The 27,808-nt window shown below is 40.4% G+C and overlaps 1 protein-coding gene across 5 annotated transcripts in view; it reads right to left on the bottom strand.

Annotated features, from left to right (window-relative positions):
* The window catches only part of palld (palladin, cytoskeletal associated protein), a 310,327-nt gene that overhangs the window by 71,216 nt on the left and 211,303 nt on the right, over positions 1–27,808 (bottom strand). The window contains exon 1 of one of the 5 annotated variants that reach the window (XM_034180540.1): positions 5,658–5,780. The exons of 3 other annotated variants lie outside the window; for them this stretch is intronic. The gene's annotated coding sequence lies outside the window, so the exon portion shown is untranslated. Of the gene's footprint in view, positions 1–3,304; positions 3,323–5,657; positions 5,781–27,808 lie in introns of those variants that run through there. One more of the 5 variants, XM_034180541.1, reaches the window with a different exon arrangement.

Here is a 27,808-nt window from a genome sequence, read left to right as displayed (position 1 = left end):
AACTGCCCACCAGTGTGACATAGCATGCAGTTTAGCAACGCAACCCACCAGATGTATCACGTGATGTGTGCGAAAACAATCGTAATGCACCCACATTATAACTTTACCACAAAAATGGGTGTTTCCGGAAAACACGGTGATGTCGGAGCATTACAGCTGTATAAAATTAAGACTTTTAGAATTGTAATTCTATAGCACGTTTGCTACTACACTCTAAAACAATGCAGCTGTGTTTAGTTATGTCCGTTATGTGTTGAACTCAACTTGTAAATTTGAGCTCAACATCCAAAACTTGTAAGAGCGCTTTATGTTAAAGAGAGGTAGCAAGTGGACATAACTAAACAAAGCTGTAATGTTTTAGAGTGTATAGTTCAAAATTCAATGCAAATTCAAAAAAAGAATGGAAATTCAAGAGTTTCTCAGTTCAATTCTGAATCTTGCACAGCCCTGCCCGACAAGTACCACTGCATTATGGGCCTCATGCCATTGTAAAAGATTACCAAAGTATGTCAAAGTTACAACAGGAAAAATGAATTTGCAAACATCTTGAAAATCCTACCCAGTTTAAGCAAGTACCTATGTACTATGATGGAATGTTCTGGTTAACATAGACACCCTCCAGGTTTTCCAAGATTATTATAGACAAGGGTTCAAACCATGGCCTTCCGGGATGCAGATTTTTGAAAGTGCAAATGGGGCTGAATGATGGATCAGTTTAATTTGGAATGAATGAATGAATTTATTCGGCACACACAGACTCAAAATAGCAAAGAGAACTCATAAAGAAAACAATTTCACAACGTACCCATGTGCCCGAAAGGGTGTAAGCAGAAGCAAAAGCTTATAAACGCCGGTCCCTTTAACCAAAAAATAAAAATGTATATAAAAATATACATATACCCATGATAACTAATACAAAATATAAATTAATCACTGAGCTAAAATTTCAAAACACAAACATGCAAACAGCAGTGCACCATGCACAAACACCCAAAAAACAAAACAAAATCAATAAACCTAATTCATCATTCTATAACAAGTAATTAAATGTTTTTTTATAGAGCCTTTTAAACCAAGTTATCAAATAATTTAAAGTTATCAGGGCACTTATTCCAAATATTAACACCTTTAACAGAAACACAATGACTTTTTACAGTAGTTCGAATTTTTGATTTCTCAAATAATAATGTTTGAGAAATGAGACCACTTCTTCTGGCCAGACCAAAAGCCATGCGGTTCAAACTGTGGCAGCTTCAGCACCACTAGGTCCAAACGGAGCAGTCTGAAAGTCAGGACCCTGAGCTGTGATGAGCCCCAGTTAGAATCATTACAAATGCTTCAGAAACTGGAGCAGACCTCTGCTCCTTCTGCTCCGCTGCCTCTTTCTTTGCAGTGGAAGAGTGCGGCAAAGCTGGATTATAAGGGAAGTGTTCCGTGGTTGCCATACCAACGCCCAGTGTTTTTGCTCTTCTGCTCCGAGCCAACAGGTCCACAGAGCTCCAACCCACTGTGAGAAAAAAGACTTCAGCTTCTCTGCCTCTCATTCTAGCCCTCATTTCTTTCTCCCCACTATTTGGTGGTAAAAATAGTCACTCCTTGCTATTCTCATACTTAAAAATACTTTCCGTGGGCCACTTCCTGTCTGTAAAGTTTTCTCCAGACTGGTCTGGAGTAACTATTTGTGCTGAGCTTCTACATGGAAAGGTTGAGCTCAGTGACACCATCTGCCTTCAATAAACCAGCAGCTTAAACCGCCTTGTTTACTCAGCGCTGCTTGTTGTGCTTCCTGGACAATAATGGGCAGCCGGTGGGAAACTCATCTTTTCTCCCAGAGTTCATGATAAACTGTGAGGCGCCGTCAGTTTTATCTGCTGCACATATTCCTGAAGAGATGGAGGAAGAGTGCACACGCAAGAACAGGAAGTTGTTCAGCGTATGTCACAGAAATGAGGGGTTTCCTTGTGTAAATAACAACATGACTGAAGCATTTTAACAAATTGGTTTCTCCTTATTCTGCAGTGAAACAAGGAGAAAGTTCTGGAGATGTGACCTTCAGGCTGATCTTATCTTATGAGCCTGATTATTTGTTTCTACAAGTGCCCGTGGATTATTAACAGCATGACGTTATCAGGTAATAATTACACAGCATTCCAGTATCAAACCTTCAGTGTCACCACAGCCTGGAAACTCTGACAGACTGACAGACGGATCCAAACCAAGACTCAAACCAGAACACATCGCTTTGAATTATTTCTACAATTTATAGAAGAGTGTTGAAGCTAATTATTAATTTCACTGCACTAAATGATTTGATTCCCATATTTTCTAGAGTGTGCCTCTCCAGAGGATCAGTTGCAGCTGTCAAAAATACATTGTGAAGAGGAAAGAAAACATGTATTTAAGTCACACTGGAGTACAAGAAGCACCTTTTTTTTTTTTTTTTTTTTTTTGGATGTGGAACTCACTTTGTAAGATGGCATTTCCCTGGGGGTAAGTTTAACAAGTCAAAGGAACTCAGTGTAGCACATGTGCACACCACAGGGTGTGTTGTGACTTTTAAATTCCTAAATAAAAGCAATATGGGCAGATTAGCTTGTGCTGGACAAGATACTGGATGTTGGTACGGTTTAGACAGAAGAAATGTTGGCAATATTACAAGAAAATGCAAGTCCAATTTGACTGATTTGACCCATCACACCCTGATCATAACCTCATTGAACCTCCTCCCTCTCATACATAATGTAAAAACTCACCATCATCCATCAACTGACTTTTCTGTATTGTCTTTCCATTTTAAACTGCAGTTACTTTTATTCCTGACTTCATCCTTGTCCTATTTATGTCTAGTTGTCTAGTTTTGTGATCATACTGTGAGCAAGTGAAACCGGAATCAAATTCCTTGCATGTATTGACATACTGGACCAATAAAGCTGATTCTGATTTTTAAATAGGCTCTTTAATTGGGTGTTTTTGTGCATTGTTGTAGTGCACTTTTATTATTGGTGTTTATTCTCTTAATATTGGAGTTTATTTTGTTTAGTACTTTGATCTCTGGGAAAGTGCTATGTTAATATTAATAACAAAGGCGTGATTTTTTTTTTTTTTTTTTTTTCATATATAAGTTGTGCTGGCGTGTAAGTTGCAGGACCTCCCACACTAGCAAGAAAAAAAAAAAACAACAACTAAAAAACACCACCACGAAAATGCAGTAATCATTTGGTCTGTAAAAATATCAGATATAACAGCCATAACAGTTTGGTGATATCTCTTCAAATTTTCTATTTTAATTTCCCCAACACTCTACCTGTCTGTGTCCTTGCACAAGACACTTCTAAAGTGCCTCAATTCGTCCAGCGGTCAGTGGGTACCATTCAAAGTACTTTAAAAGTCACTTCATTGTTGCTGATGTACGATTATACCCCTGCAAAAGTAAGAAAAAAAAATTACTTTTGCGTTTAATTGATTCTTCATACTATGTGTGTTACTCCTCCGAAACCAGCTGACGGTGAAACGTCACACAAAGGTGTAGCATAATACAGCATAATAAAACTAAAATCTAGCAAATATAAATAATACATACATTTGAGTACCACACTTGTAGTGTGCAAACCTCTGACAACATTAGTTTCCAATTCCACAAATTTTTACCTTGGAAAAAATTTTCAAGGTCAAAGTCCTGTTAGAAGTGGCTTTTCATAAGCTAAAATATATACAAAATATAGATCAAAGGGCTTTTCAATGTTAAAATCAATATCCGCTAAATCTGCAATATAGATCAGATGCAGATTAAACTATTTTTGAGAGTGCCAGTTTGCACCTCATTGTCATTGCCACAAATAAGTGATTGAGGGACTTTTGACTGAGATGTAATGCAAAATGCACATCAAATGTACAAGTCTTTTCAATATTAAATTCAAATGTCCACAAAATCCACAATCGGGATCAGATCCGGATCAAACTTTGTCAGGACATAGTGAGTGCCAGTGTGCACCTCACTTTCAAATATGAGCATGACTGGGGCACGTTTGATTAAGATATAATGTAAAATATACAATAAATTAGGTTTTCAATGTTAAATTTAAATGGCCACAAAATCTGTAATCTGGATCAGATCCAGATCAAACATTTTTCAGTTGATAAAGGATACCATCCTACATAATGCTCTCAAATATGAAAGAAAGTTTTTTTTTTTGACAGAGATATGAATTTTTGAAAATTCATTCAATGTTAAAGATAGGGATTTTTCCAGACTTTGCTGTTTGACCTATGACCTAAGCTACTGAAAACTGAATCACTTCTTGCCTATCAGGATATGAATCTTCTGTAAAAATTTCATAAGAATATATCACAAATTTGGGCTCCAGGCTGTTCACAATCAGACAGACAGACAAACAAACAGAGGTGATAACATTACCTCCTCCAACTTCGTTGGAAGAGGTAAAAAAAAAAAAAAAAAAAACAAGATTTAAATGATTAAAAAGAAGTTTTTAACTTTTCTAAAATAAATCAGAAAAGAGTTCCATTGTTTAAAGCAGTTAATCTGTCTTTTGATTGTTGTATTGATCGTGGCTGCAGCACAGACTCACACTGAAAGCTGAAGCGGACGATGAGTCAGACTGATGCACAGAAAACTTTTCCTCGTCTCTTACTGGGAATTTGCAGAGTTGTTGATTTCTACACATACTGACGCTTTGGAAACTTGAGCTCTGGACCATGTAAGTGTAAGAGAGGGAGTCAGTCGATTAAAAAAACAAATGTATTATCTAAGCTCTGTGGCTGTGGTGATGTGAGTGCAGTTTGCTGAACACATGCGACATGTTAAAACGATGCAGGTGACATTGATGATGTCACAGTGTGGTAAAGTCCTTATGCCTTCCACTCATTCACTGCTTCACAGCTGGTAAACTCTCTTTGTTCTCCTTCTACACTGAACTTATTTCCAGTCCTGCTGCAACTCCTCCTCCTCCTGACTGCACACACACCACATAAAACAGAACCAGATTGCACCCCCCCCCCCCCAAAAAAAATGCAGCACAGAATTTTTTTTTTTCCCTTAATGGCGCCACAACATCAGCAGCAGCTTTCTCCTCTTTGTCTTTCTTTCAGTGTGACTTCCTTTGAGCTGTACAGGTGAAGGGGGTGACCCCACAATCACTGTCTTCCTTTTCTCCATCTCTCCATCCCTATACTCCTCCACCTTAATGTCCTGTCACAGAAGTGGGATTATTATTCCCCCCCAAAAGCAGGAATGCTGAAGACATTCTTCCCTGGATTAGAATGGGAAGACATCAGCATCAAATGGGATTAGCAGGAGGAGTGGAGGGAGAGAAGAAGGCAGAAAGTGAAAAGATGGCACACACATACTGCAAAGTTTTACACACATATTCAAACTTAGTATATATTTTTCTCTTTTTGCCTTTCCAGTATGAAATAGATGAGAACTTCTCACAAAAGCACACAAAACTTCAACATGCTGACCTTTAAACACACAACTTGAATTTCTTTTTCTTCCCGTGATACACAGAGCCCAACAGTTAGAACCATTTTAAAACATTTTTGTCCCTCTGTGAGAGCTGAAAAAGTTGCACTGATGTGGTTTCTCTCTGGTTGTAATTCTCTGAGTTCTTCTGCGAGATCGCAAATAAAGAGTTTATTACCTTCAGAGGCTGAGCTGTGATGTTCCCCTGCAGGAGCCTGGACTGTGAGACAGTGCTGCAGGTATGAGCAGCATTTATAAGCAGCTCTGCATGAGTCAGTCTGACTCTGTCTGTCTGGGAGCAAATCCTCTTCACAATAAAAAGCCCATTTCAGAATAAAAGCTCCCAGCAGCTCAGAGTCATGGGAAAAGAACCGAAAGGGATGTCTGTGACACCCATATGTGTTGTGTTTCTGTCTAAATGTCTTTCTTTTTCTGAATGGGTGAAGACTAAAAAGACAGAAAGATTAATGAGTGTAAGATAAAAAGATATTTTTAAAAAAATGAATGATTTAACAGTTCTCGCAGTTTCGGGTGACACATTCATTCTAGCGTAAGGTGTGAAACAACGCCCTGTCAAGAAATAAAATCCACATTTTGTGTTGTCTTCTTTGGCCACGCAGAAACATTATCTGCCATTCACATGTGGACGGAGCGCAGTCGCTATTATGTGCACGTCAAACATGTGCAACAATGAGAATAATAGGCACTGGTTTACGCAACACTGACAGGTTCTGACCTTTGGTAGCAGTGCAACTAAAATTTTGTGACCAAGGTTTCCGAGTTCATGCACACAGGCAAAATAATGGTCATATTTTGGATTAAATAATGTTACTCTATTAGCTATAAAACATACATTTTACATACACAATTTTATTATTAATGTAAATACTGTACCCTTTTGAGTGTACACAATAGAAACTTTACCCACAGAAGTTTTTTCTTGTCATCATATTGTTGCTCTAAAAACCAGACTTTTCTGTCTCTCTGTTGTCTGGAGATGACGTGACACAGCAGACACCAGTACACCACTGTCTAAGATCACTTAAATGTCAAATGATTCAAAATGATCTCAATAACACAATTTTTGTTTTGTCTCATGACCAATCAAAAATACTACACTGAAAAATACAGACCCCAAAGTAGAAACTCAAAACAGAAAAAGTCAGTACAAGTACACATACTCTTTAATACCATCCCAGTTCCAATGAAGTTGGGATGTTGTGTAAAATGTAAATAAAACAGAATACAATGATTTGCAAATCCTCTTCAACCTATATTCAGTTGAATACACCACAAAGACAAGATATTTAATAAAAGAGAAATAACTGGTGCAACACAGAAATAAGTGCCAGACAATTTAATAAGGTGCTGAAAGCAAAAATGTACACGGGACTAACGTTTCGATGTGAGAGTCACATCTTCCTCAGAGACTCAGGAAGATTTCTTTCAGCACCTTATTAAATTGTCTGGCACTTATTTCTGTGTTGCACCAGTTATTTTTCTCTTTTACAAATTAGTCCTATCTGGTTGCACCAGATTTGTTTGTGCTATACAGAAGCGCGGTGAACTCTTTGTTTTTGCTCTACAAGATATTTAATGTTCAAACTGATAAACTTTGTTTTTGTGCAAATATTTGCTCATTTTGAAATGGATGCCTGCAACACATTTCAAAAAGCTGGGACAGTGGTATGTTTACCACTGTGTTACATCACCTTTCCTTCTAACAACACTCAATAAGTGTTTGGGAACTGAGGACACTAATTGCTGACGCTTTGTAGGTGGAATTCTTTCCCATTCTTGCTTGATGTACAACTTTAGTTGTTCAACAGTCCAGGGTCTCCGTTGTCGTATTTGCGCTTCATAATGCGCAACACATTTTCAATGGGTGACAGGTCTGGACTGCAGGCAGGCCAGTCTAGTACCGGCACTCTTTTACTATGAAGCCACGCTGTTGTAACGTGCAGAATGTGGCTTGGCATTGTCTTGCTGAAATAAGCAAGAACATCCATGAAAAAGACGTTGCTTGGATGGCAGCATGTGTTGCTCCAAAACCTGGATGTACCTTTCAGCATTGATGGTACCATCACAGATGTGTAAGTTGCCCATGCCATGGGCACTAACACACCCCCATACCATCACAGATGCTGGCTTTTGAACTTTGCGCTGGTAACAATCTGGATGGTCTTTTTCCTCTTGTCTGGAGGACATGATGTCCATGATTTCCAAAACAATTTCAAATGTGGACTCATCAGACCTCAGCACACTTTTCCACTTTGCGTCTGTCCTGTTCAAATAAGCTCGGGCCCACAGAAGGCAGCGGCATTTCTGGATGTTGTTGATGTATGGACGCATGGTATAGTTTTAACTTTCACTTGTAGATGTAGCGACGAACTGTGTTAACTGACAATGGTTTTCTGAAGTGTTCCTGAGCCCACGCGGTAAGATCCTTTACACAATGATGTCGGTTTTGAATGTAGTGGTGCCTGAGGAATAGAAGATTACGGGCATTCAGTGTTGGTTTTCAGCCTTGCTGCTTACGTGTAGAAAGTTCTCCAGATTCTCTGAATCTTCTGATTATATTATGGACTGTAGATGATGGAATCCCTACATTCCTTGCAACTGAACATTGACAAACATTGGTCTTAAACTGTTGGACTATTTTTTCATGCAGTTGTTCACAAAGTGGTGATCCTCGCCCCATCTTTGCTTGTGAATGGCTGAGACTTTTGTTGATGCTCTTTTACAACCAATCATGACACTCACATGTTTCCAAACAGGTGTTCTTTGAGCATTCATCAACTTTCCCAGACTTTTGTTGCCCCGTCCCAACTTTGTTGAAATGTATTGCAGGTATCCATTTCAAAATGAGCAAATATTTGCACAAAAACAAGAAAGTTTATCAGTTTGAACATGAAACATCTTGTCTTTGTGGTGTATCCAATTGAATATAGGTTGAAGAGGATTTGCAAATCATTGTATTGTGTTTTTATTTACATTTTACACAACGTCCCATCTTCATTGGAATTGGGGTTGTACAAAACACATAAATGATCAGTTTTACTGGCACTTTTTTAGACAAGGATCCCTGGCAGCCAACTACCCAACCATTGTACATACTAGAAGTACCTGATCCTGAAATTGGGACAAAATTTGGATGCCCTGCCTCCATTTTACCTGTCCTTTGACCTAGATCTTAACAGGTGACATATAGTATATGCATATACAACAGACTTTTTTAAACACTTTGTGATAATTAAGAAACATATATAAAAGTGCCTTGTCTGTTAAAACGGTCATTTACATGTGTTATTAGTACAGTGGATAAGCTCATATACATAGTAGGTATTGTGTATTTTGTGATAAAAACACAACATTTTTAGGAGTGTTAGTTATTTTCAGACATGAAGGCATCCTGTAGCTGACTTCCAATGAAGATTACACAGGGGTCAAAAGTGACAAAATGCTCCTATTGTATTCAAATGTATACCATTTATTTGATCATAAAGATTCCAAAACGGTATAGTGTGAACTATGATGAATGTTATGGAATTATGGGGTAAAAACAGCAAAAACAGTGACAAAGATCAATTTCAGTTTGTACAAGGGTCAAAAGTTAGGGCCCCTTCACACATAGTGCAGTTTGGACAAAGTGTGCACTCAAGTGCGCATTACGCAGAAATTATGTGCAAACCTTGTGAAATCATCCCTGTCTCTAATGCCTCGTACACCTGTTGCTACAACTACTTGTGCACAACAGCGGCTGAATGACAGAGTGTGCACTGTGAGAACCCGTCGCACCCTCTCGCAGCAGGTGTCGGCCAAATTCCAGGTGACATGCACGAACATCTAACACCGCTCGCATGGCACTTAGAAAATATGTGGCCAGTTGCACTGTTGGCACGATAACTACAGACAACCACTGTCGTACTCGCAGAGAAATTTGTCTAAGTTCCCCACGAGTGTGGCTTTGGTGTGTGCACTGAGAACTGGCAGGAGGTGTGGCTATGACAGAAGTGGCTGTGGTGATCTATCATTCTGGACATTCCAGCTGGACAACACCTACTGGACAGACATGGTCTACCAACTGTCCACTGTGAGGCACGTGTGTCTGACTGCTGTACTTACGTGGACATAAATACAAACATATATCGCCATGGCGACAAGCTGCAGCGAGCAAGCGTGCGCACAGAGTGGACACTGAGACTGCCAGGTTGAAACGGACTGTCAGATCAGAACACGCTCACGTCACCCACGTGAGTTCTGTTCCACATGACGTGGTGTCTGTGTTGTGGCGCACTGTCCACAAGATACACGTGTTGGGCAGAAGATGCACGCAGCGGACTGGACGCAGCGGACTGGACGCAGCGGACCAGTAGATGTAGACATTAGAGCACACTGATTCTCATTCATGTCATTTCATGACTGTATGTCTGTGACCATGGGTCATTTACAGAGGAAATAAATGGATCATATCTGTATTGCTCGCTTGATAAATGCAGTGTTTTTATATGGTGTTGGATTTTAATTTTTGTTTTGTAATACTTCCATGTCCTTCGTGATATGAGGCAGATTCCCACAGCTTTCAAAGAACAACTCTGTAGCTCAGTGGTAAAGTTTCTGACTGGTAATTAGAGCTTTTGGAAGGCGTGAGTTCGCATCCAGTGGGTGGTATGTGTTTTTCTTTTTTCTTTTTTCTTTCTTTATTCCACATAAGCGGTGCAATGTGGTCCCACAGGTACTCGGTTTTATTTTTTATTTATTCCACATAACCAGCGCGATTTGGTCCCACAGGTACCGGCTGTTTTTTGTTTTGTTTTTTAATTGCACATAAGTGGTGTGATGTAGTGCACCTCAAACTGTTCCTGCTCAAAAGACACCATTGTGTGCACGAGCTCTCACACCGGGATCGGCACGCCTGCCCATCCGTGCAATGTTTCGTGGTGTGCAAATTCGAACTTTTTCATGCTGTTTCGCCATATTTGTCCAAACATCGTCCAAACTTTGCACTATGTGTGAAGGGGCCTTTACAATTGCTCTGTTTTCTGATTTAACTGGTCCAGATATTATTGAATAATCCTGAGACAAGCAAGCTACCAACACACAGGTGAAAGCATGCCTCTAAACCTGTGCAGGTTGGTTAGGCGCCTCGGTACAGTCCTGTGCAGAACAACTGAAGCAATGGGCACAAAGTTCCAGTGTAACGTAAAATACTATTCCAGCTGCACAGATCTGGTTTCATTCATTGAAATATCTTCAAATATATCTAATTTACCCACTAAAAGATATTCCTCATTGAAACAAGATTTTGGGATGAATCATTTACTTTTTCCCTTGTGTTGCTGCTATTTTTAGAGGTGGTCTGTGCTTTCCAGATGTCCTGCTGTCACACAAGAAGGTGGGAGGCCAGGAATCTGATTCAGGACAGTTGTGTGATCATAAGCTAAACTGAGTGTATTTGAGGAAAATTTTCAGAATGCGGGCTTCTTCTACTGGATGAGGGTTAGTCATGCTACATACATGGACGCACTGACAGAGGTGAGTCAGCAAGCACATGATGTTTTTGTTGACTACACTGTTGCATGTTTACTAACACAGATTGTGTGATGTTACATATTCTGTAGTTAGTGTGTAATAGGCTGTGATGTTCCCACAGTTGATTTATTCACACCAACCTGCTTGACTATTGTAGATTCACTCTTCCCAGCCTGGTGCATCTACAGTTTTCTTCCTGGTGTCCTTTGACAGCTCTTTGGTCTTGGCCATGGTTGAGTTTGGACTCTGACTGCTTGAGGCTGTGGACAGGTGTCTTTTATACAGATAACGAGTTCCAACAGGTGCCATTAATACAGGTAACCGGTGGAGGACAGAAGAGCTTCTTAAATAAGAATTACTGGTCTGTGAGAGCCAGAAATCGTGTTTGTTTGTGGGTGACCAAATATTTATTTTCCACCATAATTTACAAATAAATTCTTTAAAAATCCTCCAATGTGATTACCATATCAACACAAGTGCATTGCCTGTGGGATCCACAGGCACTAGATTGGGTAGTGTTTATAAAATGGGTAGCTGATATTTTTCAGGCGTGGTAACAAATTAAACAAAGTTTCTATAATGAGTTGGAATGGTGTGTCAGTCCAGAATGTTTTTAGAACCTTGGACCTCAGCAGTTTTTAGAAGAGGAACTCAAACCTTTTATTTCCTGCTAATTATTTATTTAACGTTAATTTACTCTCTTAATATATTTATAAATTGTTTAGGTTCTTGTTATCATAGACAAACTATTATTATTATTAATTTTATTATTATTGGTGTTATTATTGTTAGATTTTATTATTAGTTCTATTTTGTCATTTGATTTTTAAATGGGCCACAATGGAAATAAGTGTTTTCACTTTCTTGTGTCATCCATCTATTTTTAACGTGTTTACAATTATACTATGTACTTACATTGAGCTTACTAAATTAAATCACGCACTCTTGCACTGACACTTTATTACAAATATGATTTACCACCCCCTGCTGGAATGACATGTTTAGACTTAGACTTAGACAACTTTATTCATCCCACCAGGGGCAATTAATTTCAGCAGCCTGCATACCGGCACATCACAAAAAAAAAAAAAAAACATACTACATCCACATAAAATGTGCAACATACTACATCCACATACCCATACATCCACCTTACAAGGAATTTAAAAGACGGATAGCAGAAGGAATAAAAGATTTTAACAACCGATTCGTCCTGCAGACAGGTGAAACATAACGACGGCCCGAAGGCAACAAAGAAAATTCACCTGCCAGCACATGTCCGGGAGAAGAACAAATACAATTTGCCTTCCTCACCATTTGCTGTTCACAAAAACTAGCTAGGTCTCTGGTTTCCACTCCAATGATCTTTGAACATGTCTTTGTGATACTATGCAAGCTACTTTTATCTTTCAGTGCCAGGCTAGGAAACCAGCAGATGAAAGAAAAACAGACTTTCAATAAAGGACTGATAAAAACGACCCATAATAACAGAACTGACAGAGAAGGACTTCAATTTGCGAAGGAGGTACACTCTCTGTTGCCCTCGCTTCACAATGTCTGCCGTATTTACGTCGAATCTCAACTTCTCAAAAAAAGTGCCCAGATATTTATATGCAGGAACTTTTTCTACAGCTTTCCCATGAATAATGCTGTCTATAGCAAACCCTTTGTTACGTCTAAAATCAATTATAAGCTCCTTCGTTTTAGATACATTTAACTCCAAGTGATTTGTATCGCACCATGAAACAAAATCAGCAAGGGCCTCCCCATGTCCTGACTCCTCTCCCTGAAGAAGGGACAGCAAAGCAGTATCATCAGAGAACTTAACTAAATAGCTGCGTTGCCTGACACTTCTGCATTCATCTGTATATAAGATGAAAAGCAAGGGGGAAAGAACACAGCCCTGTGGTGAGCCTGTGGACAAAACTAAGGAGTCTGAAACGCGTCCATTTACCAAAACTCTCTGTCTCCTATTCGTTAAAAAGTCCGCCAACCATTCAACCATCTGGTGAGGCAATTTAAAATCACACCTTAACCTCTTAATTAAAAGGCAAGGCTGCATCAAGTTAAAAGCTGAAGAGAAATCAGCAAATAAAAGCCGAGCATGAGCTCGAGGCTTTTCCAAATGTCTGTAAAGACAGTTGAGAATAAAAAGCTTAGCATCTTCTACTCCTTTACCCGCCTGATATGCAAATTGAAGTGGATCAATATTCCCTTTCATATTTAACATTATCATATTCTTCATAATTTTCTCAAAGACCTTCATACACAGTGATGTAAGTGCCACAGGTCTAAAATCATTAAACTGTTTAGGAAATGACTTTTTCGGGACAGGAATTATAAGTGATGATTTCCATAAATCTGGCACTCGGCCGCAACTAAGTGACCTCTGAAAGATATAGAGGAGGACACTACTGAGTTGCTCACCACAATACCTCAGTGTACGTCCACAAATTCCATCTGGACCACAAGACTTCCTTACATTAACCTTCTCCAGAAGTCTTTTCACACTATCCTCGCTAATGATTATACCATCGTCAGTAGCAGAGGAAGTGCTCTCAAGGGGGAGTTTATCTGCAACCTCATAGTTCTCAAACCTAGAATAGAAACAGTTAAATGCATTCGGCAGATCCTCATCGTAGCTCCCCTCTACTTTAATTGGCGCTCTATTATTATCCTGTTGGACATTAGTAACTGAAGCCATAGATTTAATGCCTATCCAGGCTGCCCGCAGATCACCACTACTGTACATATGTTCTACCTTGTCTTTGTAAGCTCTTTTAGCTTTACGGATTTCGTTCCTAACCTCCTTGTTAATTTCTTTCTTTTCCACATTATCTCCTATATAAAAAATTTTTCTTCTTATTTAAAAACTCTTTAAATTTTTGGTGACCCACGGTTTATTATTGGCATAGCTAATAATATTCTTCTGAGGAATGTTGATATCCACACAGAAGGATATATAAGAGGAAACAGTCTGTGTCAGTTCATTCAGATCAGAGCATGTATCATAGAAAACCTCCCACAGTCCATTCGAAGCAAGCCTTCAGTTTGTCGATGCAGTCTTCGGACCAACACCTCACAGTCTTTATAGTCCGCTCCCGACGTCTACAGACTGGCTTATAAGTCGGCAAAAGAAGAACACTATTATGGTATGAGGCTCCGAGAGGGGGCATACTGATGGACCTATAAGCTTTGGCTACTGAGCCATAGCACTGGTCAACAATAGAATTCCCCATAGTTGTTGAACAAGTAACATACTGCTCGTATGTCCTCAGTACTCTGTCTAATCGGCAGTGGTTAAAATCCCCCAAAATAAATTTAGGAGCATCAGGGGAAATTGCAGTTAGTTTATTATTCACATCCTCGATCAGCTGGCAAGCTGCCGTGACGTCAGCTCTCGGGTGAATATAAACCAGGGAAAAAAACAACTGAGGAAATTCCCTCGGCAGGTATAAGGGGCGAAGTGAGATACTCAAAAGCTCAATATCTGAGGTGCATATTTTCCTCGCACCACAACAGTTTTACAGTATCTCTCATTAATATAAAACAGACCCCACCTCCTTTAGACTTATTTGTAATGAAAGAAGAGCGGTCCAGACGAATGGGGAGGCCAAAGCCGGTTAAGTAGAAATCCTCATTCCTGTCTCGTTCTCCCAGCCATGTTTCAGTGAACGCGAGGAGGCAAGTCTCTCTAAACTCATGTTTCCACTTTGCGTATATCTCGAGTTCATCCATCTTATTCCTGATAGACTGAACACTGGAAAGAAGGACTATTGGGAGAGGGGGAGCCGGCGTCTATCGTCAAGTCTAATTCTTCTCAGCCGGCGCTGGACGCCACCCCTCCTCCCCCTTCTTCTCCGGCGTTTCCTCGGTACCAATCCACTTTCTGCAGTGTCGAAAAACACACCCGGCAAGCCAGGAGGACGCAAGGACTCCGAACCCGCTTCTGGCAGACGGAGAGACAACAAGAGTTCCCGACTGTAGATAATCCTACCAGCACTCACGTCTCCGCCATCTTGGTAGCCGCTAATGCTCCGACATAACAGAGTCCAGAGAGCAACAAAGATCCCGATGTAAGCTCCCTTCGTGTTTCCGCATAACTCCGCTTAGTCCTCGATAACAGATACAGGCATAGAAGTCCACAGCAGTAACACACAATCGACAACAACAACAACACCCACACTCAGAACATACGCCTCAGCAGGCTGCACAGTGTCGCACAGGTAGACGAGCGCCACTTCCTTTTGTCTTGTTGAAACACCCATTTCAAGGGCATGTCATCTTCAGCAGAAAGTTAGTCCAAAAGTAATTAGCAATGTTACTAATATCCGTAGTTTCTCCAAAATATTAGTCCTATCAACTTTCCGTTTTTGCAGTGTTCATCCTTGAACAAAAATACATAGAGCCATACAAACAGCAAATGTCTGCTCTCCTCAGTTTCTGCCTGATCGAAGCCATACACATTTATGCATGCACACACACACACACACACACGCAGAGGCCACTTGGATATTATAATATAGATGGTGCCGTGACATGGCAGCCTCCATGAGGAAGGGGCCCACTCCCATGTGAATATGAATAGTGGCTTGGTCACACTCTACTTACTTCTGGTCATGCTTTAATTTTAGATTTTTGGTCTGTATCTGTTGTCATGACTCTCTTCGTGTCCATGTCCACTCTGGTTTCCAGCTTTTGTCCCGTGATTGTGTCACATGCTATTTAGTCCTCTGTCTGCCTTCCTTGTGAGCCAGAACATATTGTTGCTGTTGCTGACCTGTTGTGCTGTATTGTATTGTTGATGTTTTTACCTTCCATCATGGGATTATCCACCTGGTATACGAAGATAGTTTGTGTTCTGACCCTCTCTCATCACTCCCTCGTGGACCCTGTTGCTATGCGAACCGCGATCATGTGTACGCACTGCACCCTGTCTGCATATAGATCATGATTAAAGACGGTTTTACTCACACCTCTGTGTCGTTCTCTGCTGTGGGATCCCCTGTCATATGGCAGTTGTTACAAAGGGCTCATTTTGAGCTTATAAAAACACATAGATTTGCTGCTACAGATAACTTATTATACACTAAAGACAGGTCATTATGAATATTATATTTCACTTGTGCTAATAAACAACTAAATCCTACACACTGTAGCTTGGACAATGTTTAGGAGTTCTCCCTAAAGGACAAGTTCAGTTTTATATAAGTTCATTCACATTAAAGGGTCCGTCTTTGTGGGCATTTGCCGCATCCACAGCCAGAAGAAAATTCTGAGTTGCTGAAGTCTCTGAATGTTGTTGGGCTGTCATGGCTGACACACTTATACAATGTTGCATGGGGAGTTGGGGACAGCACCATCTGGATTGGCAAACTGGAGTGGTGGTCTCCTTCTTTAAAAGCAGGGTGTGTTTCAATTATGAGGAATCACACTTCTCAGACACCCTGGGAAAATCTATGCCAGGATACTAGAGGAGGACTCAGACCTTAGATGTCAACTTCACATTCAGGAGGAGCAATGTGAGTTCCGCCCTGGTTGTGCAATAATGGAGGGGTCTACGATGGACTTGGAAAAGGCATATGACCAGGTCCTTGGAGTATTCTGTGGGGGGTGCTGTGGGAGGACGGGGTACCGGATTCACTGCAATGTGTGATCCAGTCTCTATATTACCAAAGTAGGAGCTGTGTCCACATTCTCAGCATTACATCAGACCTGTTTCCGGTGGGTGTTGGACTCCGCCAGGGCTGCCCCTTGTCACCAATCCTGTGTGTGATGTTCATGGACAGGATTTCAAAGTGTAGTCAGGGATTGGAGGGTGTCCAGTTTGGTGACCTCAGAGTTGGATCTCTGCTTTTTGCAGATGATGTGGTTCTTCATCAGGCAGTGACCCCTGATGCACAATGAGCAGGTTTGAGACCAAGTATGAAGCGACTGGATAAAAATCAGCACCTCCAAATGTGAGCCCATGGCCCTCTGTCGGAGAACGGTGGATTGTTCCTCTGGGTTCGGGGAGAGTTACTGCCCCAAGTGGAAGAGTTAAGTATCTCAGGGCCTTGTTCAGGAGTGGGGGTAAGTGGAGATCGGCAGATGGATGGGGGTGGCGTCTGAATATTACAGGAGTTGTACTGGACCTTCATGGTAAAGAAGGAGCTGAGCTTTGGGTAATGACTGAAAGAATATAATCACGGATACAAGCAGCAGACATGAGATTCCTCCCCGGGTATTTGGGCTTACTCTCCTGGACAGGGTGACAAGCTCAATTATCCAGGAGGGACTCGGAGTAGAGCCATTACTTCCTCACATTGAAAGGAGCCAGTTGAGGTGATTCGAGCATCTGGTGAGGATGTTCCCTGGTCATTTCCCTAAGGAAGTCCTCCAGGTACATCCAACTAGGAGGAGGTCCTGAGTAAGACACAAGACACACTGGAGAGATAATATTTCCCAGCTGGCTTGGGAATGCCTTGGGATCACCAGGGAATAGTTAAAGGACTTCACAGAAGACAGGAAAGTGTGGGATGAGCTGATTTCTCTGCTGCCACCACAACCTGGATAAACGGCTGAAAATGAACGAATGAATTAATCAAGGCCCTCAGTGCTCTGCTAATTTTTAACTACTTTGTATACGAGAAATCCAGTGGGTTTTTTTTTTCCCAAACCTGCACAAGAGGGCTGGAGACAGGGCTGATTGCACAAGAGCAATCAGAGATTTCTGATGTCGGCCATCCGGTTCTGAATAAAGATCACCTCCAAAAATTCAGTGAAGTCTTCCATGGCCTATATTCTATCTGTGGTGAATTTTGTGAGAATCCATGAAATAGTTTTGTCATAATCCTTCAAAGGTAATAAAGAGAAATCTTGATCCAGATCCAATTCAGATCCATATCACCTCCAAAATTTAATGGAGTATTCCATGGCCTAATATCTATCTGTGGTGAAATTTTGGTGAGAATCTTGAAGCAATTTTGACGTACTCCTTCAAATCCTATATAAAGTGAAATCTTGATCCAGAATCCGGATCGGTATCCGGATCACCTCCAATATTAATGGAGTCTTCCATTGCCTAATATGTGTATGTATTGAAAGTTCATCAAAATCTGTACAGTAGTTTTGATGTAATCCTGCTTACAGTAATCCTTCAAAGCCTATATAAAGTGAATCTTGATCCAGAATGTGGATCCAGATCTGGATCACCTCCAAAATTTAATGGTTCTTCTATGGCCTATAGATATCTGTGGTGAAAATTTGTAAAAATCCGTTCGTAGTTTTGACGTAATTCCGGGTAAAAGGCAGACAGACAAATAAATGCAGATGATTGGTGAACGTAATTACAATGTGTTTGTTTACAACATACATTGCTGATGATATCATTGCATATGTACAGGGGCTTATTCACTGGGTGCTCCATTCTGGTTTACAAAACTAATTGGAACTATCTTTAAAGACTGGCACAGAGCTGTTACACACCTGCATATTTCAAAAAACAAAAAAAAAACAAAAAAAACACAGAGCTGGGTTAGTTCCTCAGATGTTTTCTACCACTAAAGTGTGATGTTTTAAAAAAAAAAAAAATCAATTGATCAGGTCTTTTCAATTCAATTTATTTGTACAGTGCCAAATCACCACACAAGTCACCCAAGGCACTACACACAGACAAGGCTTAAACTTTACCCACCCTAGGAGAAAGCACATTAGAGACAGTAAAGAAACTAGAGGCATTCATCATGAAATGCCCAGCACGCAGTATTATTTTCCATGCAAAGTGCAGCAATATGTACTTGTATGGGGTGGGTATTTGGTTGAAGCCTTATGTGTTTGATGTAAACTGGGATATACAATGAAAAAATTGGAGATTGGCATAATATTTATTTAGAGGATGTGACAAACAGTGACCATAAAAAGTCGGTCACAGCCTTCAAAACAAATGCAACCACTGGTGACCTTGAAACAGAACCCATGTTAAGTACTCCTACCAAGGCATGTACCCACCAAGTATGAAATGTCTACGAGCAAAAGGTGCCAAGCTACGTTGTAGCAAATGATTTGACAGTTGTGACCAATGGTGACCTTGAAAAGTAGGTCAAGATCACTGGCCTTCAAACCCATGCAAGTACTCCTCCAAGGCATGTACCCACCAAATATGAAGTTTCTGCGAGCAATAGGTAGCGGGCTACATTGTGGCAAAGGATTTGACAGTTGTGACCATTGGTGACCTTGAAACAGAGGTCAAGGTCACCAGCCTTCGAACCCATGTGACATACTCCTCCAAGGCATGCACCCAGCAAATATGAAGTTTCTGCAAGCAATAGGTGTGAAGCTACGTTGCGGCGAAGGATTTGACAGTTGTGACCACTGGTGACCTTGAAAAGTAGGTCAAGGTCACTGGCCTTTGAACCCATGCAAAGTACTCTTCCAAGGCATGTACCCACCAAATATGAGTTTCTGCGAGCAATAGGTGCGAAGCTACTACGTTGCGGCAAAGGATTTGACAGTTGTGACCACTAGTGACCTTGAAAAGTAGGTCAAGGTCAATGGCCTTTGAACCCATGCGACGTACTCCTCCACGCATGTACCCACCAAATATGAAGTTTTTGTGAGCAATAGTTGCTGAGCTACGTTGCGGTGAACGAATTGTGGCCCAACAGGCGGACGGACGGATGGACAGACGGACGGACAGACGAACTGACGGAAGGATGTACGGATGGACAGCCCGGATGCTATATGCCCCATAAAAACCCTCAGGCAGTTTCATTTACAGGTAGCAATGGTTAAAGGTGCATAGAGCACTCAGAGGCCTACAAACAAGTAGCATTGGCCTCGGTGGCCACCAAACCTAGTTTTAGAAAACGTAAGAGCCTGACAAACAAGGATATTTCAACCTATACGGTAACTTTGACCACACATACATGGATAAGATCAAAGCAGCACCTGCTCCTAAGTTTCATCATAGCATGTGATGGTAAGATAAGTTTCTGGCAACAAGCCTACACATGTCCAGGTGGCACACAGGATTAAGACACATGAGCAAAACAAGCTAGCTGTATTTATTGATCTTGTGCCTTGTAGTTAGCCAAATGTTTCGATTTATCTTCATTATCTATATAATATGTATAGGTCCGTCAGACATGAACGAGCGAAGCTCTTCAGCATCTCACCATGTCATTTAGGTCCTTCAGACTTTTTTGAGCAAATGCTTCAGAAGAGCATTAGCATGGCAAAAAACCTTTCGCTTCCCAGACCCCCCTAATTACTTATTATTTTATTATTTTATTTTATTTTATTATTTTATTATTTACTTATTATTATTCCTTTTAACCCCCTGCCACTTTAAGCATTTAAGCATTTTTTTTTAAATGTAGATGTAGTAAATTAGTATTCAAACTTTTCAGCTAGTTGACGGGGCTACAAAATATGGCCAAGTTTGTTGTGGCCAGCCTTTTGGCTGCCTCTCTCTCCCCTTCCCCTTTTAACCTCTTGTGTGTAGTTTGTCTGTTTTCCCTCCAGGTGGCATGCTGGAGAGCCAAGGAACACCTGCTGCTCATCAGCTACTTGCACCTGAAGATCATCTGCGGCTCATCAGGAGCGGGTTACTTAAACCCACTTTGACGCTTGCACACAGTCACTGCCGGATTCTACACGTGTCTCTCCATGAGAAATCCATGACCTTGTCTACGCTGACGCTTCCATGCGCTCTGACATCTGAGCTTTCCACAGCTCATCTCAAGGTAACCTGGCCACTCTCTGCACTATGTCACTTTGGAACTCTCCGGATCTCAGCTACAGAGCACGTAGCTCTGCCACACCAGTTAAGTTCCTGCATGTCTGCGAGATCCCATTCTCACACTGCTCCTGTTTGTGATGGTGCATGACCAAGAACTGTTTCCAAGAACTAGTACCAAAAGCTATTTCCAAGAACTGTATGAACGCTGATACTGAAACACTAAGAACTTTCCAAGCCATTTCTAAAGTCAAGTCAAGTTTAATTGGAACTGTGTCACAGACGCGCAGCACCTGACCTCTGAAGATATTCATGAACTGTGAATGATTTCTGAACACTGAACCTCATTTCCTCAACAGTGAACCTTATTTCCAGAACTGTGAACATTTCTGTTTCAAGCCTTCATTGAGCTTGTTGTTAAAGGCTTCAGTGTTACGAGTGAAGTCACTCAGCTTTGCTCTCCTCCATTCTCTTAGTTCCTCTTTCTCGCTCTGTGCATCCCACCTGGCTCCGGCTCCAGTCCCATATACTCCAGGATTTCAGTTCTCTTACAAGACTGGTTTGGGAACCTGCAGCTCCCTAATTTCCACCGCTACGAGCAGGCTGACTCTCCACTCTGCAGGCACCAACAGCACAGAATTATTATTTTCTAAAAAATCTAAATAAATATCTTTTCGTTCACAACCAGTTCTGTTCCTTGCTCCCACCATTTGAGTTCATCGCCTGTATCGATCCGGTCCAGACCTCTAACCATAATAAAATGATCATATCTCAATATTATCATATCAGTATGATATACGATATGACTATGATTTGACACAAAGTGGAGCAACAGTGAAAAGTAAACATTCTTAAACAAAACAGTAATAATACTACACTCATTTTGCTCTCATCATAAGGTTAGTATACTGTGCCCTCCAAAAGTATTGGAACACTTGGAATTTCACACATTTTAATTTGTTTATACCATTTTAAATAGAAGAAATATAAAAAATAAAGAATAAAAATTTCTAAAATTATCTTCCTCAAACTCAAACTGAAAGCAAATCTCTAAAACTTGATAATAGCTGTAAATAATAATCAGTTTTACTGGCAGTTTTATTCAGACAAGTCAGAGGATGGAAACATGAACATTTCCAAGTCACTGAATATGTCTTGGACTTTATTTACTTCAATTACGAAGAAATAAAGTTTTTTTCACCAAAACATCAAATCTAGGCTTTCATCTCAAATGTACTTTCTGTCAAATTGTAGCTGAACTTTCAGGTCTTCTTTTTAAGAAAATACTCCTCTACACCACTTCATCAGGAAGCTGGATTTTAGATTTTGAATTAAATTTATACCAGGTTGTAGAGATTGTCTATCAGTTTGAGTTAAGGAAGATAATTTTAGACATTAGAAAACAGCTGTTTACTCACCAATATAACTAGGACTCCGTGGTTCAGACTATATGTTCAAATTCAAAACTGTCTCAAAGATTTTACTTCTTCTATGAAGGTGGATTAGAACTTTTTTGTGGAACAGAGTGCCAACTACTGGACAGGAGGGACGTAGCAGTCAATATGTATCAGTGATTTCAAAATGCAGCTCTTTTTGTTTTTTTTTTTTTGTTTTTTTGCATGTGCCATGACATGTCAATCATCTGTGTCCAATCAGATTTCAGGGGAGTTCAGTGCAACCCTGATCTCTGCTCTAGCTCCACCCATGCCAGGAAGTGTTCAACATTTGACATTTCCTGTTTCACTGTGGACTCAAAATTTGGCACTTCCTGTTTGTGACTCCCTGTATCGTGAGCGAGCTTTGCGGTGCAGCGCTTCACTAGTGTTAAAAGCCAAGTGGCCTCTGTGTATGTGCGTGCGTGCGTGCGTGCCTATGGGTTCAATCACAGAGAAACTGGGGAGACCTGACATTTGCCATTTGGTATGCTTATGTATTTTGGTTCAAGGAACGCCGCCAAAACAAAACTTTGATAGGACTAACATTTTTGGAGAAATTACAGGTATTACATAACAACAGTGAACAATGGATGTTGATAATTACATTCTGGACTCACACATTATTCCAAATCATTATAGAAATTTTGCATAATTTATTACCGTCCTTGAAAAATGTCAGCTACCTATTTTATAAACACAACCCAATGTAGAGCCCATGGTACCCCACGGGCAACACGCTAGTGTGCTCTTTTAACTTGGAGACTTACAAGATGACAGCATTTATTGTTTTTAAGTAATCGTGTTAACAACCTGGAGAGAATAGACTCATCTATCTGGTCATTCATTCACTCACTGCACTTTACAAGGAACATGCCTAGGCTTTTTCCAAACCTAGGAACACTCTTATTTATCAGTGTTGAAAAAGTGAACTTGTCCCAGTCCATTGTGCACTATGAGAAGGTAAGACTGATGAGTTCTTTATTGACTGAATATACTGTACATCCCAGTGGTGCATGTTCATGTGCCTAAATGTTTTCCAGATGTTGAATAATCAGCGGAGTCTTCTAAATATTTTTCATGTGAGAGAACCTGAGGATAAGGCCGTCCCTCCAGCCCCCACTCACAGTTACTAACTCGAACAATAGCGACGCGACAGTGGTATCCGTGAAATAAACCCACCAACCCATGTTACATGAATTGCTGGCCTCTCTGAGCCGCTTACTTTGGTTGTATGTTCTCCTCCAGAGGAATCCTCACATGCCCAAATAAACAGCCCTTTATTTAAAAGTGTCCATTGCAAACATTCCAACTTGTCATAATCTGGCGCAAGTTTCACCGAGAACAAGAAGACCTGAGCTGAAATCTATCCTATTTCCTCAGATGTGTCCTTCTATCTGTATACATTTTTCTTTACATTCCCCAGAGGCCTGCTGCTCAGGCGTCCACCAAAAGAGTGCTTTTACAGGAATAGTTTGGCAGCTCCTGAGGCTTGCAGCAGTTTGATTCCTTTTTTGGCTTCGTACTCAGAGCGTCAGGGAGAAGCGCCCTGCCTGCCGGCTCCAGCCCAGAGGAAACATCCTAAACGTCCTCACAGCTCCATCTTGCAATCCCCAACGGAACCCTACAACAAATCCACAATGTCTAACCCGCATTTTTTAACACCTTCCTAATATCACGCTGTTAAGTTGGTCCAGTTTATCTGGAGATTATAGCTTTCATCACATGTGCAACATGCACAAACAGAAGGTAAAGTGGATGCTGTCCAGCTGTGAGTGACATCATCCCTTTGCCTTAAAAGGTGCGTTTTACTTTGGATTTACAGGAATGGCTGCTAAACAAGAATGTTCATTCATAATCACTAAAGCTGCTCTATAAAATGCTTCTGATGGTGAAGAATAAAACCATCCATCCATCAAAAATGCACCCACAGGTGTGGTCAGACGTTTACATTCATTCATCATCGACACGAATGTCACAACATTATAGGGGTTTATTCTCTGGACCTGTTCTTTTTTTTTGTAGGTGTAAAATGACTGTAAACATGCACCTACTAAAGAAATGAATCACACCGGTCAACACAATTTTTTATGCATGGAGTTTTTCAACGGATTTTGGGTAATTTGGGGGTGTTGAATCTGAATCTGGTGTTATTTTTTGCCAACCACATTATGTTTTTGAGATATGAAAACATATTTCCTGTATCAAGCATTGAAGCAAAAGCTCGAGTCTTGTGCATCACTTCAGCTCCATAAACAATATTACGGCACTTGTTCACATTTCGTGAACCAGATTTAAAAACTATGCTTTTGAAGCTACTTTTATGCATGATTAGTGCCGTCAAACTTGTGAGTGAATGAGCAACTTTTACATAATCCATCAATATGTAACATGCAGATTGCAAAAAACAAAAAACAAACAAAAAAAAAAAAAGAAAAAAGAAAAAAAAAGTGATGTGATAGCCCAGAGGAAATCTAAGCTCAGATTTGGATTCAGCACCTCAAAATTACCCTAGATCAGTTCTCAAAGTCCATGCAAGAAAAATAAAAATATGTTGACCAGTGTAATAAAAGACAACAATTTGGTGCATAAGTTAAATTTGTTTTAAATGAACGCAGGGTCAGAAATATCCATATAGCACACCTAATAATAAATGTGCCTGAGCATGTTTTACCTTGACCAGTTGCTTGTATTCAGATCATCACTTCATTATGTAATTTCTTTAGAATTTTGTGGAGATCAGTAAAACTATACTTTTTTTTTTTCCAAAAGCGCATGCAATAACAAATTAGAATATAGATGATTCCATTTTCTGTGCAGCCACCATGGCAGCCGTGTTTGATGTGTAAAAGGTGACAGTTTAGAATGGGAATTTTTTTGATATCTTGGCTTCTAAATGACCCAGGATCTTGATTCCAGTGGCTAAATACACATTTTCAGGACAAAGAAATCCAATGGTCCTAATTACAAAAATGTACATTTGGGAAATTCATTCATTAGGGCGGCCTCATCTGGGACCCAGCATGAGCATTATTCCAAAATGCATGAAATTCTTTTTTTTTCTTCTCAAAATTCTACACACAATACCCCATAATTATAATGTCAAAATATATTGTTTTTATTTTTGCAAATATATTAAAAAAATGACAAAATCACATGTAGATAAGTATTCACATCCTTTGCCATGAAGCTCAAAATTGAGCTCAGGTCCATCCTGTTTCCACTGATCATCCTTGAGATGTTTCGACAGCTTAATTGGAGTCCACCTGGGGTAAATTCAGTTGATTGGACATGATTTGGAGAGACACACACACATAAGGTCCCACAGTTGACAGTGCATGTCAGAGCACAAGCCAAGCATGAAGTCAAAGGAATTGTTTATAGACCTCTGACACAGGATTGTCTTGAGGCACAAATCTGAGGAAGGGTACAGAAACATTTCTGCTGCTTTGAAGGTCCCAATGAGCACAGTGGCCTCTATCAGCTGTAAATGGAAAAAGTTGGGATCCACCAGGACTCTTCCTACAACTGGCCACCTGAGTGATTGGGAAAAAGGGCCTTAGTCAGGGAGGTGACCAAGAACCCGATTCATCACTCTGTCAGAGCTCCAGCATTCCTCTGCAGAGGGAGCAGAAGGACAACCATCTCTGCAGCAATCCACCAGTCGGGCCTGTATGGTAGAGGGGCCAGACAGAAGCCACTCTTTAGAAAAAGGCACATGACAGCCCACCTGGAGTTTTTCAAAAGGCGCCTGAAGGACTCTCAGACCACAAGAAATAAAATTTTCTGGTCTAATGAGACAAAGATTGATCTCTTTGACGTGAATGCCAGGCATCATGATTGGAGGAAACCAGGCACCGTCCCTCCAATAAAGCATGGTGGTGGCAGCATCATGCTGTGGGGATGTTTTACAGCATTAGGAACTGGGAGACTAGTCAGGATTGAGGGAAAAATGAATGCAGCAATGTACATTGACATCCTGGATGAAAACCTGCTCCAGAGTGCTCTTGACCTCATACTGGGGCAACGGTTCATTTTTCAGCAGGATAATGACCCTAAGCACACAGATGTCAAAAGAGTGGCTTCAGGACAACTCTGTGAATGTCCGTGAGTGGCCCAGCCAGAGTCCAAAGTTATACTGAAAAAAGAACCAACTTTAAAAAAGCATTACAATTAGTAAAACCTGAATGAATTAAGTTGTTTGAATTTAAGTTTGTAAGTTAGCGTTGATCTAGAGTTGATCTAACTTACAAACCTAAGTTCAAACAACTTAAATAATCCAGGTTTCACTAATTGTAACACTTTTTATTAAGTTGGTTCAACTATTCTCTTTTTTCAGTGTAAATCCATTTGAACATCTCTGGAGTGAGCTGAAAATGGCTGTGCACTGACCCAACCACCGACATTCCCCATCCAACCTGATGGTGCTTGAGAGGTGCTGCAAAGAGGAATGGGGAAAAACTGCCCAAAGATAGGTGTACCAAGCTTGTGGCATCATATTCAAGAAGACATAAGGCTGTAATTGCTGCCAAAGGTACATCAACAAAGTATTGAGCAAAGGGTGTGAATACTTACGTACATGTAAATTCTTAGTTTATTTTTAATAAATCTACCAAAAAAAAAAAAAAAACTTTTAATGTTGTCATTCTCCATTTTGGAATAAGGCTGTAGCATAAAATGTGGAAAAAGGGAAATCCTCTGAATATTTTCTGGATGCACTATCTATACATACATACATACATATATATATATATATATATATATACATATATATGCAAGGTTGGGTAGGATTACTTTGAAATGTAATCCAAAAGTAATCAGATTACAAGTAATACAAATGTATGTACATATATACATGTAATCCACATGTATTCTTTCAAAGTAATCCTACCCAACCTTGTATATATGTGTATATATATATATATATATATATATACATATACACACACACACGAGGTCTATTAGAAAAGTATACAACCTTATTATTTTTTTCAAAAACCATATGGATTTGAATCACGTGTGATTACATCAGACATGCTTGAACCCTCGTGGGCATGCGAGAGTTTTTTCACGCCTGTCGGTGACGTCATTCGCCTGTGGGCAGTCTTTGAGTGAGGAGTCACCCACCCTCTCGTCGTTTTTTCATTGTTTAGGAATGGCTCAGAGACTGCTGCTTTGTTTGATCAAAATTTTTTCAAAACTGTAAGGCATAACTGAGTGGACACCATTCGATAAATTCAGCTGGTTTTCGGTAAAAGATTTAACGGCTGATGATAGATTTTGGTCTGGTAGTGTCGCCGTAAGGACGGCCCACGGCGCCTGATGGCGATCTGCGCTTCGAGGCGGCAGCGTCTCACCGTTTCAAGTTGAAAACTTCCACATTTCAGGCTCTGTTGATCCAGGAAGTCGTCAGAGAACAGAGAACTTTCAGAAGAAGTCGGCATGAGGAGTTTATTCGGACATTCCATTGTTAACGGACATTTTGTAATGAAAGAACGTGCGGGTAGAGTCGCATGTCGGGCCGGACCCGACCGTGGGGGGTCGCGACAGGAAAAACACCTCCGTTGGAAACCTTAACGGGCAAGTTGGAACATGCCCAAGCTGTTAAACAATTTCTCAGTTACTCACTTGTTAAAAGCCATCAAA

This window comes from Thalassophryne amazonica, chromosome 10 (genome assembly GCF_902500255.1).
Source record: "Thalassophryne amazonica chromosome 10, fThaAma1.1, whole genome shotgun sequence".
Taxonomy (NCBI): Eukaryota; Metazoa; Chordata; class Actinopteri; order Batrachoidiformes; family Batrachoididae; genus Thalassophryne; species Thalassophryne amazonica.
This window is presented reverse-complemented; position numbering and strand designations above follow the sequence as displayed.